This window comes from Austrofundulus limnaeus, unplaced genomic scaffold, assembly GCF_001266775.1.
Source record: "Austrofundulus limnaeus strain Quisiro unplaced genomic scaffold, Austrofundulus_limnaeus-1.0 Scaffold10, whole genome shotgun sequence".
NCBI classification, from domain to species: Eukaryota; Metazoa; Chordata; class Actinopteri; order Cyprinodontiformes; family Rivulidae; genus Austrofundulus; species Austrofundulus limnaeus.
Window position 1 is genome coordinate 873,564 of NW_013952412.1, and position 9,335 is coordinate 882,898.

General features: G+C 40.6%; 1 protein-coding gene across 2 annotated transcripts in view; it reads right to left on the reverse strand.

Moving 5' to 3' along the window:
• The window catches only part of sema3b (sema domain, immunoglobulin domain (Ig), short basic domain, secreted, (semaphorin) 3B), a 32,361-nt gene extending 24,700 nt beyond the window's left edge, over positions 1–7,661 (reverse strand). The window contains exon 1 of one of the 2 annotated variants that reach the window (XM_014001740.1): positions 6,981–7,661. The gene's annotated coding sequence lies outside the window, so the exon portion shown is untranslated. The remainder of the gene's footprint in view (positions 1–6,980) is intronic. The other variant, XM_014001741.1, reaches the window with a different exon arrangement.
• Between the last annotated feature and the right edge of the window lie 1,674 nt (positions 7,662–9,335).

The following is a 9,335-nucleotide window of genomic DNA, read 5'->3' on the forward strand; positions in this document are numbered from 1 at the left end:
TATTTAAACATAAAAACAGCATTTTAATGACAACTAAAGGTGACATAGATACTTTATTATGATATAGTATTTAAATGTACTGTATGCCTGAGAAACACAGAATACTGGCCCTTTAAGCCATCAAAATACACAGCAGTTTGGACGAGCACAAAAATTGGCAATTTTGTTCAGTTCGGACTCAGAAGTTTGTTATGTTTTGATGACCAAACAGCAGCACCAAGTCTGCTGGTGAAGAAAAAAAAAGCTGATGTCAGGTGCTGGAGGCAAATAAAAGAAAGTTCAGCTGACTTCTATTCAAGCACTTCTAATCTTCGCTTCAATTTCTTCTAAATCTATTGTTTTGTGTCATAATAATTAGACCCCTTCACAAATTTCTACCAACTTCCACTGAAAGCTGTGGTGATGCACTTAAAGCACATATGAATACCGAACCACACAAAGACACAGAGACGCACACAAACTCACACATGCGCGCACACACAAGGGCCGGTCGAGGCTGTTGGCGCTCGCTTTTATAAATAATGGAGCTATTGAGGCGTTGAGACAGGAGAGCTCTCATAAGCTCATGGCTGCCAGACCACAACACAAGAGGACAGAGCTGAACGGAGACACAAACTCCCTCATACCCTGCAGAAAGTAAACACACTCAGAATGAATGGACAAAAGTGCACATGCAAGTGCTGGACAGAACACAACCTCCCACCTTCTGTTTGCAAGAGGCCTGGAGATCTTTTATATGTGGCCTGCGAAGGTTCGATGTAAACATACACAACCACCCCCCCACCCCCCACAAAAAAAGTATAACGTGCACAATCAACCGTCTGTGTGTGAAGCAGGGAGAAAGAGACACTGTGTGTTTAAGTGTGATCAGGACTCTGCGCTGCAGCTGAGAAGATGCTGCAGTGTTTTTCCAGGGGAAGGACGTCAGCGCTCTCGTCAGCTGCAGCTCCAGGACTCACGAACAGAAACATGCGGTAGCGTGACTCGCATCACAGCTCCTTGGAGTGACGGGGCAGCAATGAAATGGATGCAGTAAAACAAACTGATTGTCCCCCTGCATGCCTCCGAGCTTTGCATGAGCGCTGCAGCGTCTGAAGATTGGACGTGCCATCATTAGTCAAAGACATCGGGCCTCATGCAAGAACGTTCGTATTCTTATCCTAAAYTTCTCTTACTTTTGTTTGTATGAAGGGTTTGTACGAACATGCCATGTCAGATTCAACAAACTCTTCTATCTTCAGGAAAAGGGTGTAAATGTGCTGCGTAAACATGATGATTTACACCTGTTCGTATCCAGCTGCTCGTGCACGCGAGAGGAGATTAGCAAAATTACCACCACAAAAGCACCATATAAGGCTTTGTTTCCTGCCTCAGATACAAGGAAGTGTCCATTCATGAAAATGACAGCGAAAACTAAAAAGAAGAACTTTACAATTCAGAGATTGAAGTCCGTCTGTCGGAGATCCAGAAAAGAAAATCTGTCATTTTTAGCAGGTCAGCTGTGGAATAAAAAGAGCTGCTAAAAGTATAAACAACTGTGTTAAATCATTTTAATTTATTCAGAAGCCACACCGTCACGCACCGTAGCCCCACCACCACAACAACCACCACCACCACCCCCGCGCCGCACGGTCGCAAGTGGTCTCAGTTGCAGTTCTGAAATAAGCATTTTAAAATGTTTTCAAAATATGTCTGGCACTTTGGAGAAAATCCAGGACTCGCTGGAGGGATTGTGTATCCCCTCTGGCCTGGGAACGTCTCGGAGTCCCCCAGGACAAGCTGGAAGGTGTCGCTGGGGAGAGGGATGTCTGGGTCTCTCTGCTGCTGCTCCCGCGACCCGATCCAGGATAAGCGGCAGAAAACGGACGGACAATTTATTTTGTTAGTCTAAATTATTACATTTAAAATTATAACTCTGATTCAAGCAGAATAGCCTCTTGTCAAGATAATCATTGAGTGTGATTTATTTTCAACTCAAAATATCTTCAAACTAATGAAATATAAAGTTATTAGGGTGAAAAATCAGTCTGGATAACAGCAGACTGACTGCTCGTAAAATATACGACAGGTCTGGACCACTCGTGAATTTTGTTCGTATCTGAAAAAAATCTTAGAATACGAAAACATTGGTGAATGCCACAAATTCTCCTAAATCACTCGTACGCACAACTTAAGAACAAATCTGTTCGTACGAACGGTTCTTGCATGAGGCCCATTGTTCCTGACGTGTTCTGATCCAACCGCAGAATCCTGTGCGGACACACATAGTTCTACAAAGGTCAAAGGTTTTAATGACACCTGCGTCCAAACTCATCTTTAATACATGTGGAGCAGCAGCACGTCTTCAGGGAACAGATTTAAAATAAAGACAGAGATTCACAAGAGAGCCGAGCTGGCCCGTCAAAAACCCGACTAAGCAGGGACAGACAGACAATACACACCTCTTCCAGGATGAAGTAGGCCTTCACAGATTGAGGTCAAAGTGCAATGCTATAGTACTGCTTGGAGGAACAGATGAATGAATGAAACTAAGGAGTTTAACCTCTGACCTCTATGGGTCAGGCCGGAGTTAAAGAAGAATGAGAGTTAGAAACATCGACGGTCAGATAAGCAAAGTGACAGATGAAGAGGAGGAGAGAGAAAGGCAATGAGGAAGCAAAGGAGAACACACAATGTACAACACAACAGACTGAGGCACAATTGGAAAGTGTGAAGTGACAGGACAGACACTTAAAGGGCAAAAGAAAGGTTTTAACAAAAAAAAAACTTCATGACAGGGAGAAGACAGCAGATGAAAAATAATTAGGATTATAGTGTGGAAGCTTCAACTAAAAAAAGAAAAAAAGAAAAAATGTAGCAAAGAAAACTAGAAGAAAGAGAGCAAAGGAAAAAAACGAGAGAGAGAAATGAGAGGGAAAGCAAAAAACAGGGAGTATAGTAAAGGAGAACCTCTGAAAACACAAGATGTAGAGACTTAGGCACTCAAAGCTTGCAGCATGCCTGCCTGCGTACAGTCCCACGAAAAGAATGAGACCGAGCTGGAAGGCGATAGAGCTGGAGAAGAAAACCAGCACAACAAGAAGTAATGCCTAGAAAGGAGCCAATTGTTTTGCTTGCGGAGAGAAAAGAGTTCCCTTGGCTTTTGACGAACAAGGATAAGCCTCTCTGCAACAGAGAATTGAAAAGTGGGGGGGACGGGTGGATGAGAGGGAGAAATAAAAAAAAAGGGGGGAAGAGGCGGAGTGGTAGCTTTAAGCCTTACAGGAAAAAAAATGACTGAATCAGCAGGTAACTGGTGGCTTTTACACTTGTTTGATTGGCAGGAGATAATGGGGGCAAGAGGAGGGGGAAAGCAAAAGGGCTTTATTGGGAGGTAAAGTGGCGAGCCCTGAGATTTTACGTCTCTGCCCAAAGTTGATCTATATTCACACATATTGGACTTTTAAAAAGGAAGGAAAGGGAGGAGAACAGGACCAAGTTTTAATGGATTCAGAGAGTAACTCAGAGGGTAAAAAGTACAACAAGTCAAAACGAGAAAGGCTAAGAGCAAAGAAAGCAGCAGCTATAAATGATGTCATGTTTTTGGATTTGGACTGCACGACAAAAAGTTAAACTATTAACTGACTGATTAAAACACAAGCACACACATTTGTGCATCTCAATGAAGAGCTCAGCGGGTTTTAGATTTTATTCTGGGAGTTCTAAGATACAAAGCAACTGTTATCTATTTGTTTAAAACTGTAAAATTTCTCGACACCTTCTGCTCCAGCATTGAGTTTTACATGTTCCTCTTTAAGTGTCTGCACACAAAAGACCCAGCATTGTACTCCAGCTTCCCAAAAAGGTAAAAGGAGTTCAGTCGTGCAGATATTCCATGATTAAAGGGCCAGCATTTCTTAAAGGGATGCATGTCACCTGTTGCTTTTTTGCCAGAGATATGATGAGAAGAGATAGTCATTTTAATCAAACCTTGTAAACGACACAATTGTACAAATTCTCGCAAGATCTGCAAGATCATTGTATGCGTAATTAATGACTGTGAAATATGGCCGCACATTTTAGCTTAATATCTATCAAATTAAAAAGATTTAGCCATTTATGTGTTTGTTAAAATAGCTGTGCTGGCCATATTGAATTGGGTGACTTCAAAAGTTAATCAGTTGGAGATGTACGTCCTATTACTTTTTTAAAAATTGGTCAAATTGGGATGTTTCGTCAACAGACCAACAGGACTGACGTCAACAGATCATGCAAAAGTTTTGGGCGAGATTGTCCTGCATTAAGTAGCACTCAGAGTTTGTATTGTGAATAACTCTCAGCTAAAATCACCACAAATCTTAGCTCAGTGTCTGTAAATTTGTACATTGTGTTTCAAAAGGCCTGTTGGCTGAGGCGGCCATCTTGAATTGCCATCACTCATCCTTTATAGATGTACATTGCAGGTAAGTTTCATTAAAATCTATCCCATTACTGTGTTTTTCTCTAGTGTTAGCACTAGAGAAAAATACAATTTCACAAGAACAAACACAGAGGCAAAAACATTATTGACTTTAGAGGGGGGCTATAATTATGACCCCCGCACACAAAGCTTAAGCGGGAGTCATATTGTTTTAGTACTGTTTATTTTTTATTTTTTTATTTTTTTTTCAGTGATTTTTGGTCAACCGTAGCACAAAAACGGCTGCACCGGTCAAGATGAAATTTGGCAGGACCGTAGATGAGTCTGACCTACACTGCACCAGCCAACGGTTTTACGATAGACCCCATATTTGAGGAGGGGGCTCCTTTCAAATTGAGGGTGTCAGGACATGCAAAAAATGCTTATAACTCAGAAACTCTTCAACATAGGAGTTTCAGATTTCTTTTGTTCTTTAGCTCTGATGAAGCTCTATCCATCAGGCCCACAATCAGTCCCTCCCACCCCCCCGGACCCCCAATTTATCTGAAAAAGTGGTAAAGTGGTATCTGGACATTCAAAAATGGTTATTGCTCAAAAACTATTAAACATAGGAGCTTCAGATTTTCTTTGGTTGTTTAGCTCTGATGAGGGGCAATGCATCAGGTCAACCAATGCCCCACCTCCCCCTCCAAAAAAAAGACCCCCTCCCAAACCACTACAATTTCGGAATGCACCTAGTAGCATGACATTTATTAGGAATAAAGACTTCTGAGTTCTGGTGCATTTGTGCGTGCGGGGGTCATAATGTTATCGCTATGTGGTATCTAGTTATATAAATGATTTGGATGAAAAGGTGGGACAACAAACAAAATCTTAGGCAGCTCTGGAAAGTCATATTATCCATGAGCTTGAACTTTGATCTTTGTGTTTTTGAAAACAAATTACAAGTGCCTATCTATACAAATTGATAGGATTATGGTTTTGAATAAACTTTAGTTTAATGTTGACTAAAACAGTTGGTGTTCTGAATACAACCTTCACAGCTGAAGTTAAAGCATCCATAAACAGCATTTGTTGCCTTCGCACGCACTACAGTGGAGTTTCTAAAAAGTTGGATGTAACCTTACAGCAGTCCAAGCTTTAATTTCAAACAAAATCTGACTGCAGCCGCTCCGTTAAAAGCATTGTTGTGTTTTGATTCAGCTCAAATATTTAGTAACAGGAAGCCTAGAAAGAGCAGGTGACGCATGGGGAGCAGGGCAAAAAAAAAGACAGGCTTTGACAAATAATACCTGGACTGGAACCGAAAAATGAAACAATTCAGTAAAAGTTGTGAGTTTTTACCTACTGGGCTCACTGTGTTTGGGTTTATATAAAAGAGCAGGTCAGCAAGACATGCCTCATTTCACCTGAATACTCCGTAAGTTAAAGACTGGAACAAGCCAGACCACCTATGGTGAGAAATGTTTAGCGTTATAATTCTGAAAACCTTATCTAAAACATAAAACTATCAAAAGAAAACTCAAATGCATTGGAAAAATTTACAAAAAAATAAAAACAAAACTTAGTCATCCTAAAAGTTTTCTGATGCAGACATTCTCCACTTTATAAGCAACTCAGAACTACAGTATTTGTCGTTGGTCTGTAGTCAGTCCTTGCAACAGGAGCAAATGAAGTCTGCAGTCTCACATAAACACACAAACTTGCACAATATGCAAAGTAAAGCAGCTACAAGCCAAAAGTTACTGAAGGTCTTTGTAGCTTTAAGCTGAAACAAGGTGAAACAGAAAGAGTGAGACAACTTGAGGCAGAGTCTCTGGCTGATTTGAAAGAAAGTGAGTGAATGAAGAAACTGAAGCCCTCAGCTGGTTACTGAATCTGAGCCATCTGGCTCAGCACGGTGGAGGGAAAGTTTCCCAGCCTACAAACTTGTGGCCAGTCGTTGCTCTGTCTGGAAGAATCATTCGTCAAACTTCTAATGGAAAAAAGTGAGATTTTTCTTTTCTGATCAAATCTGATCAGTTGCTTTACAAAGTGCACGAGCTTCGCTCCAGTCCAGGTGTGAGCCGAGACCCGTCTTTATTATAACACCGCTGATGTATTCAGCTCGGTCCGCATTCAGATGACTGAACTGGCCTCGTCATGGATTCAATAAATGTGGTTCAGGAAAGGAAGGGATTTAAAATGCCTCGCTGTGGTTCCTCCGTTTAATCCTTCAGCTGTAAAGACAGAAACCTGAGACGACGAAGAAGCCACTACAGTAAGGGCAGCCTGCTGGTCACTGCTAGCCTGCCATTAGATCTGCTCAAATCAGAAGCTGCAGTAAATCAAGACCTTACAGAGCTGCCTCTGGTCTCCTGACTGGATCTCATCCAGAGAGCTCTCAGAGGAAACACAGCTCACTCCGCTAAATGAAAGAACAGCACAGATTCAAACAAGTCTGAAAAAAAGTTCAATAAAAAGCAGTACTTAGGGGAAATTTAGATTAGCTAGAAAAGAGTTCCTGACAGACTATTTTAGACAAAAAAGGCAAATGTTTTTATAGAAGCGCTTTGGGAACAATTCGATCATTTAAACTTACCTTCCCACCTGCTCTCAGAGTTCAGAATGTTCCAGGTTGGGATCAGAATCCACCTGAGCCCAGCATCCGTTTGACAGAACTGATGGTTTCCAATGTGTAACTCCACTTTGGCTTTTTAATTCCTCATTGTTTTTTCCAAGTGAATTCGAAATAATAATAAAATCACCCCACATGAGACAGAACTTCTATCTATGCACGCCTGCACACAGAGAAATCCTTGTTATTTGTTTCCATATTATCAAGTTTACGGAATTAAAATGTCTGAATTAAAAAAAAAGTTATAGAATCACAGATTTGAATAAAAAAAAGCCAATTTAAAAAAATTGAAAAGAAGCATAAAACAAAATTCAAAATTTGTATGAATTCCTGCAAGAATAAGTGGGAAATGAAATATCCGTAATTCCAGTGAGGGGAATGGTGCCTGGAGGGGCAACAAGAGCAGCAGTGAAGTCCCAGTGTGGTGCAAAAGAAAAGTTCAACAAGTCTGTAAAAAAAAGTCCAATAAGCAGCTGGAAGTTAAAAAGCAGCGCAGTGAGATGTGAGTATTCCCCTGACTGCAGTCAGCTCCACTGATGAACGGCTGCACTTCAGCTCCACTTAGAAAAACACACAGCACCGTGCACACACATAAAACTCTCCTTAACACACACACACACACACACACACACACACACACACACACACACACACACACTAGGAGTTCAAAACACACACAGAGTGGAGCAGAAATGCTCAGAGGGAGAGAAGGCTTGAAAGAATGGATTTAATTCAAGAGGAGAGAGAACGAGAGGGAGAGAGGAATGGAGGGAGGAGGAAAAGGTGGGAGGTGAGAGGAGGGGCGTGGAAAGGGCCTGGGTGTTGTTCTCAGCCTCCAGAAATGATACTGCATAATTAAAACTGTTTCTTTTTTAGTCTGTGATTGCGCATGGTGACTTTAACAAATCTTTACTGAAACTAAACGAGTTCAAGAAGCTCCCTTCACAATATAGACTTGAAAAATCTGCAACAACTGTTCGATTTTCTCCAAACTCTGAGAGCTGAACTGCAATTTTTTTGAGGATTTCAAATGAACAGTTCTCCCGACACATTCTCATCACAGTGTCAATGTTTCCGTTGTTTCACGTCTTCTTTCTGTCCTTAAAATCACATCTCTTTGTAGCTTCGACTGGCATAAAACTAGACCAGCGCGTGAAAATAAAATAAAGCAAAGGAGGTGCGAGGTGTCTCCGCTCTGAGAGTTTGGCTACCTCACATTTGTCTGGCTTTTTGGAAGAATTTTCAAGTACATCGACACATCTCTAACTGATATCGCCTGACAAATACTGTGAGTGAAATTTCGCTAGAATCACCTCAGACAGTGTGACATGCTCAGCTCTCTTTTATCAAAACTTGGAACTCGGCTGTAATCACTAGAAGACACGACTTGACACTTGTTCTGACTGACACGGGGCTTATCTCCAAAATCGTTGTATATTGATGTAATTAGATAACAGAGCCGTTTGGATAAAAATCAGTGTAAACAGACAGACTGACTCCCACTGACACCACTCTGGTTGATGAGCTAATCTGCGTGCAGTACGAGGGTAATTGGCAAGTATTTATGGCGTATGAGGGTTTACATCATCCTGTGCACATATCTGAGTTGAGCTGCAGGTCAACCATTCATCATGCGCAGAAGCAAAACATGTAAGCTAAGAATAGGGGGACGTTTGTTCAACAACATTATAAAGTAACTTCATGACATCACATGAAGGCCCCTCATGTGTGCTCATTACCACGGGCCGGCAGTGATAAAATCTGAAAGTTTTAAAGAATCTTCCCAAAAGATTTGTAGATATATGGTCTGACCAATACTTTTTTATTTTCACATAATTATTGATTAAATAAAGCACTGAACCAATTTTGAGTATTTTAAAGCCATTGCAAACCAACCATGACTCATGAGCTTACAAATGCAAAAATGCAGAGTGAATGCTTAATGTTGAAAGATTTTTGCTAAAAAATTGCCTCAGTATCTTTAACTTAATTCAGGTGAAAGTGAAAGAACTTAAATCAGCACAAAACAGATGCAAACATGGTAAACAAGGCAAAAAGTCTCTAAAAGTAGCAGAAACAAGTTGAAACTAAGTGAAAAAAGTTCCCAATCAGAATAAAACAAAATAAAACAAAGAAATTATAATCAAATCAAAAAGAAAAAAAAGTATTCTGCTGTTTTAACTAAAATAAAGGAGTGTAAAAGATGTCAATTTAGCAGAAAATCAAGAAAAGAAATACAAAAAACTTGCAATTGGTTGTAAAATTGCAAAATCAGACAGAAATAGTACAAAAAGCTCAAATCTAGCTGAAAAGGGTGAA